A 7041-nucleotide genomic window follows, 5' to 3' on the forward strand; every position below is an offset into this window, starting at 1 on the left:
CCTGACCCAGACCCTGAAGCAGTAGTTGGCAGGAGGTAGTCAGCTCCGCCTTGCCTCAGAGCAATAGTTCTGTTGGTCTTTTTGGGGGAATAAGCAGCGTTTACATGGCTACACACTGAGATATTGTGGCCTGGGATTTCCATGTGGAAGCTGCTTTCTGAGTCAAGACGGCCCAGGAGGTCGCCTGTCTGCCCTAGGGTATTGGACGCCGCATCGCCAAAGAAATCTTCCGCGATTGTGCCGGCCCGTCCGCAATGTGGTCGCTCCATGTAGAGGCTGGGCCAGACATACGGGAGGACACAGGATTGAAGAGCCGGCCGGAGTGGACAAGGCTGTAGAAAAAAGATGGGGTGCACAATGTTGGGGGACCCTGGACAGCACCTATAGATGTAGCCGCTGCTCCTGACAACTTCTGGAAGCTTCCACAGACCCACGGAATGATGGCCAGCAGCACACATGGAGGTGGCTGTGCCAGTTGGTTCATTGGCTGGGTCTAGAAAAGAATTTCACCTTGCCCAAAAAGGGTTCAGGTCTTTGCTTTCAACTCCTGGGAGGTGACCTCTAGGCCCTTGGACTGTCCTGCCAAAGAGTGTCCTCCCTGCAGGCTTTGGGCCAGACCAGCAAGTCTCACAAGGTGATTCGAGGTGGGCACGTTGAGTCACACGGTAACGTGGTGTCAGCTGGACGTCCGGGGGCTTTTGACTGGGGTCAGTCAGGTAGATGATTGACGGTGGAGGCCCCAGGGAAGATCCTGAGCTGAACGCCAAAGCTTGGGCGAGCTTCCCTAGTTGATAAAACCCCATGTCGCAGGAAGTAACCCTGTCCATGACTCCACAGGGAGAAGACAAAGGGAAGCCCGTGTCTGGAACTTTCCTGAACTCTGCCCCATGTGCCTCCTCCCTCGGCAGAGTCTAATCTGCCCCTTTCACGAGCTCACTGTGAACACAGCAGCTTTCAGTGAGATCTGTGAGTCCTTCCATCACATTTTGAAAAACGTGGTCTTGGGAACTCCAAACCTGCAGCTGGTGTCAGAAGTGAGGGTGGACTTGTGGACTGTCCCTCATCTCACAGCGACCCTCTGATTGGCAGAAGCCTATGCAGAGCAGAGTGCTGGATATGTTGGCTGTCACCTTGGCGAGCAGGATTTTGAGAAAGAGCAGTTGATGTCTGTCCCCTCTTATAGGTTATCCTTGTGCAGTTGAGAGAGAGAGAGTGAGCGAGAGAGAGAGAGAGAGAGAGAGAGGAGGCTTCCTGCCTCAGCTCAGAGCTCACTGGGTAGCTGCTTCCTGGCAGATCTGTGTTAGGGTGCCACCCCGGAAAGTTGGAGTGAGGGAAAAGGGGAGTGGGGGAGGGTGTGCACAGGAGAGCGCAGTAGAAGCACAGCCTTTGTTCTGTCTCCTGGGATGACTTCAGAGGCTGCCTGAAAATCTTATGTGGAGCATGTGTATGGGCGGTGGGAGGGAGAAGAAATGATCCCAAACTCCTGTCTCCTATTGGTCAAAGTAACTGGGGAGATCCCTAACCTCTAGAGAAACTGGAGTGAGGGATGCTGGTTCCCCTCAGTGTGCGTGGCAGGGAGGCAGCCTGGGTTAGAAGCTGCGTTTTGTGGGAGACCTGGCAGGCTGACCTGGGCAGGGCTTTCTGGGCAAGAACTCCTGGGAGCACCCGGCTTCCTTCCAGCTGTCGAACTTCCTAAACGAACATCCAATACATCCTTCTTATGAGGAAGACAGGAGCCTTAAGGACTTTGGTCCCTGGGATGGAACAAGAAGCAGTAGAGTTTGAGCGAAAAACAAAGACCGCCTTAAGGAGGGCCAGCTTTTAGAAAGCCTCACTTGTTTGGGAACCTTCCTAAAATAACACTGTTCGAAAGCTAAGACAAGAGCTCAGTTGTGCAAACCATAGGGAGTTTTAATCTGTGTGCCTGCTTGCGCCTGCCAGCTCGGCACGTGCTCGGAATCGGAGGCCGGTCTCTGGAGGGTTCTCTGCTGGGGTGGTTTGAATGAGGCCTTCATGTAGAGGCAGAATCCGCCCCCACCCCGTCGCTTCTCTGAAGGATGATAGCAGGCTCCAGGGCCCTGAGTGGGGCACTGATCAAACGTGTGGGTCCTTCTTAGGATCTTTTTAATGGGCTGCTCCCTTTTAAATGATGCTCAGTTCTCAGTGGGTGTCTCTGACCTTCTGAAAGAGGAGGCTGCCTCCTGCCCACCCCCATCCTAGGCAGCGGCAGCCAGGGGCCTGGCACCGGGAGGGAGCTGCCACTGGCAAGGAGGGTCTCTTCCTCTGAGCAGCTGCGGCTGGCTGCCCAGAGCTTGCTGGGGAAGTAGGATCAGAGCTGTGCCTTTGATGGGGTTTTCTCTGCCCTGGGGCAGGGGTGAGAAAAATGAAGAAGTCAGGTCACCGCTACCCTTCCTGAAAGGAGATTGGGGAAAGCGTTATACTGTTTTGGCTCAAATTCTCTTTGTGAGAAGGTTCTGTGAGCCCAGAAAGGATAGGGTCACCTCTGACTTCTTTTTTTTTTTTTTGAGACGGAGTCTCACTCTGTTGCCCAGGCAGTGGCACGATCTCCGCTCATTGCAAGCTCCACCTCCTGGGTTCACGCCATTCTCCTGCCTCAGCCTCCCTAGAAGCTGGGACTACAGGCGCCTGCCAACACGCCCGGCTAATTTTTTTGTATTTTTAGTAGAGATGGGGTTTCACCATGTTCGCCAGGATGGTCTTGATCTCCTGACCTCGTGATCTGCCCGCCTCGGCCTCCCAAAGTGCTGGGATTACAGGCGTGAGCCACCGTGCCCGGCTGCCATCTGACTTCTAAGGGTGATTGGACACTGGGTGCCAATAGAGCCTCCCAAGATTCTGCTGCCAGGAGAGGGTGGTGGGGGTCGGTCACAGCAGGAGCTGACATTTTCTGGCAAATGCTGCCTTGTTTGTCATTGTACCCAGAAAAATTAATGGTGGTAACAGGAGCAGTTCCTGCCAGCCAGGCTCGCTGCTAAGCACTTGAGTGCCTTTAAGCCTCACCGCAGCCTTATCCTCACTTCCAAATGCACCGTGCTCTAAACATTGAAAACGTTTTCCTAAGCTTGGCAGCACAGCCAGATGTGATTCGACACAAGGCTATTTGTGGTCTTTATTGATCCCTTGGAGTGAATATGCACACATCGCACTGGGAGATATCGATGTTTGATTAGGAGGTGCTATCCTGGCCCCTGGGGGTTGTTATGTAATAGATGGCATAAGTGCCATGTGACCTGTCTGAGAGCCACACAACTGGAATTTCTAGAAGACATCTGGCCTTGAGGCTTCTGGAGAAGAGACTCGGGACCTATATTCGCCTTATTTTATAGAGGGGTCATTTGAAGCGTTGGAGTCAGAAAGGGAAGTTGAAGCTGGAATTTGCTCCCAGCTCCGTGAGACCTGAAGCTGGGGCACTTTGCAAGCCTTCAGTGCAAAACCCAGTCTGGCTCTGAGGTACAGGCTCAGTTTGCTCAAAGGAAAGATTTCTCCAGTGTTGCCTGGATTTATGTGGCCATCAGAAGAGTACAAGGTGTGTCAAGTTCATGCAATGCCACCAACAATGAGCAAGTGAACACTGCCACCACGGTCACGGTTGCCATGATGATCTCACCTGAACCTTACAGCCCTGGGAGTGGGTGGCGTCATCCCCATTTAACAGGGGTACCCAGGACCCTGGTGACAGGCTCACAGGTGAGCCTATTGGGAGAGGAAGTCAGGGATCCAGGCTTTGCCCAAGGTTTGCATCAGTTTCCCCTACACCCCAGAAGGCAGGGGTGACTTATGAAATAAGACTAATTTAGAAGCTGCTGGATAACTAGAGATGGGCGTGACCTAGGCCCTGCCCCCAGGGAGCCCAGTCAAGTTCAGGAGCAGAGCTGCAGCAAGCAGAGGGCAGAGATCACTTAAGACAGCACATCTCCAGGGACCCCTCCAAGTACTGTGAGCCCGGGGGACCCTGGCTGGATGCTGGGGATGCCTGTGACCTCTCTCCTATGCACCCTCCCCGTGGCCCTGAGCCCTGAGGAAAAGGCTGGTCCAGGGAGGCCTTGCCTGGGAGGGGTGGAGAGGAAGCAGCTAAGGTTGGTGCTCTCCTGCCAGGAACTGTCAGCACCTCTGGCTTCCAGGCTCCCCTGCAATTTAGGGGAATGGCTGGTACTGGTTTCTGCAAGTGCTAATTTTCAGCTCTTGCGTTCATGTGGAACCTAAAATTAATTAGCTCCGACATGAGCTCCAGCCTGAGTGCATAAAAAGGATCCTCGTTAGGAAAACGTCTCCCGTTGGTTGACAGGAGGCTGGCAGCTGGAAGTCAGATCTGTGGAGCAGTAATGGTGCAGAGGCTGGGCCAGGACAAGTTCCACTTGCCCCTAACCCTTCAGCTCATGCTTGCCTCCCCGAGAAAACTGGGTGCTTCCAAAACTCATTACCACCCCGCAGGTGTCCCTGAGTGTGGTCCCAGTCGCAGGCTTTGAGGAGCCCTGGGCTATGCAGTAGGAAACCCTAGAGGATGTCATTTGGACGGGATGTCAGAGAAGACCCATTTAAGGTGACTTAGGTAGTGACATTTAAGGAGGAACCCACAGTAGGAGTTAGCCAAGCCGGGGACAGAGGGAACAGTTATCCAGGCAGGGGAACAACCTTTGCAAATACCACGAGTTGAAAAAGAGCTTGGCAGAGAGCCAGGGTATCTGGAGCATAGAGAATGCAGCAGAGCATGGTGGAGACCTGAAGGTGGCAAGGGACAGTCTAGACCAGGCTTCGGGGGCCGGCAGGAGCGTTTGAGCTTCATTCTAAGAACTGTAGGGATCTAGAAGGGTTTGGGCAGGGAGAAGACTGGCCCAGGCACCTTCCAAAAAGACTCCCTCCCCTACTGCTCTTTCCAAAGAGGGAAGAATCCCCCAGCCCCTTCGCCGCCCCGCCAACAGCATCGCGCCACTGCCATCATCACTGTGGGTAATTGCTAGGCGTGCCGGGCAAGTGCTTTCTCTTCTGCTGAGCTGGCGGCCGGCAGGCGATAATCACAGCTTTCACCATCCTCCCTCCAGCCAGCCTCCACCCCCCTATCCCCCGCCCTCATATCCTTTATTCGGCAGAGCCCCGAGGAGGCTGCAAAAAGGCTCAGGACCCAAGAACTAAGAGGGTCCTTGGAGGCTGCTGAAGAGGTGACAGGCATCAGGCCAGTCCTTCCAAACATAATAATAAATAATGTTGCTGTCGTTTATAATAAGAGTGATAAGGAGCCAGCATTTGCCAAGCCTTTCCTATGCTCAGGCATAATTGCTTAAATTTCCTCATTGAATCTTATCTTTTTTTTTTTTTTTTTTTTTTTGTGACGGAGTTTTGCTCTTGTTGCCGAGGCTGGAGTGCAGTGGCGCGATCTTGGCTCGCTGCAACCTCCACCTCTGTTGATGAACAAGGAGGCCTCCTGCTGCCGCCCCACCAGCCCTGCCTCCTGGCCCGTAGACCGCTCATGAGGTGAGAGACCACTGCGTCGAGGGTCATCTCCCTGTGACGCTTATCTGCGGACCCCATAGCTGGCCGCTGAAGGCAGCTCCTAGCTGAATGCGGTGTCTGATGTCTCTGTGAGACCTCCCTTTATACACAGCAACTACAGATTCTGCCCCTACGCTCCCAAGAGTAGCACCAGGACTCTTGTAACAGCGCTGTGAGGAAGGGATGGTCAGCCTCATCTTCAGGACCCATCACCCGCGTGGCTTATCCTCAGGCTGAAAAGGGAGATAAGAATGAGTCCTCAAGGGCGATGAAATGCAGAATGTGAGTGGGGCTCCTGGCACAGAGCAAGATCACTGGAGGTTGTTCACTCCTGATTCCTAAGAACCCTAATGCATCCATCTCTGACCCACAGACCTCACTGTCCCCTTCCCTGCCCGACCTCCCACCACCAGCTGTACCACATCTAAGTGGTGGGGGCACCAATTTCTGTTTGGGGGATTCATGTGTATTTTAAACTTTGCCTTCACACTGATCAAGAAAAATCATCCCACTGAATAAATGATCGCTTGCCTCCAGAGTTGGTGAGAAGGGGCAAGCAGATTGATTATCTGCTGCCGGGCGCTGTGTGGGGGGGGTCCTCAGTGCCGCTGTGGCATGTCTATTGATGCCAGGCTGGCAGGAGCACCGGGTGGCTAGGGCAGCCGTGGGGCGGAGGCTGTGATGTCCCTCACCCAGGTGGGGGATGTTCGATTGCAGGTCTGGCTGATTGTATTGCTTTTGGCCGAAGGCCTTCTCGAGACCACTGGGGAGGGTTGGAGTTCAGGCCAGTGAAAATTTTTGGTCTTTCAGGGGTGATTTAATGAAAGAAAACTCAGTGCATCTTGGGTTCATTTAACCATGGAGCCAACAAGGACAGCAGCCCTGCTTCCCTGACCCCCCATATCAGGCATAAATGGATCATGCTGGGGACCAGCTCTAGCTCACCCCATCATGACCCTGAGGCTATGACAGCATATAAGTTCCCAGGAAAAGGGGGACCTCCACGAGAGACGATTTGGAATTACAGAAAATAAAGGCACTTGCATGTTTTTCGTGCCAAGCTTGTGTCTGCCTTTTCTACATCACTATGGGGAGGTGTCCTGGTGGGCCACAGCAGCTGCCTCTTCCAGGAAGCCCTCCCTGATGTGCCTTCCGAGACTCCTGTGGCTCACTCCTTCCCTGCCCCTTCTGCTCAGTCCCAGCTTCTGGGTGTTGGGTGCCTGCATTTCTGGCTCAGCCTCTCCCAGCAAAATGTGAGCCCCCACTGTCCAATTAAGTTCTGTATCCCCAAAACCTGCTTACATACAAACTTGCTGGAGCAACCAAACTTGGTCACCCATGGCTCCCAGGAAAGCCCCTGCTTCCAGGCTCCAAGCTTTTGCTCCAGCTGTAGCCTGCACCTGTGATGCTGTTCCTGAGTCTTGGCCTCCTCAAACCTAACTCATTTTCAAAGACTACGTAGGTCATCTCCTCCTTAAGGTTGACTTCCTCGCGGCTGTAGGGGAATGGCTCCACAGTGGTGCTCTGGCAACC

This window comes from Theropithecus gelada, chromosome 7b (genome assembly GCF_003255815.1).
Source record: "Theropithecus gelada isolate Dixy chromosome 7b, Tgel_1.0, whole genome shotgun sequence".
In the NCBI taxonomy this organism is placed as follows: Eukaryota; Metazoa; Chordata; class Mammalia; order Primates; family Cercopithecidae; genus Theropithecus; species Theropithecus gelada.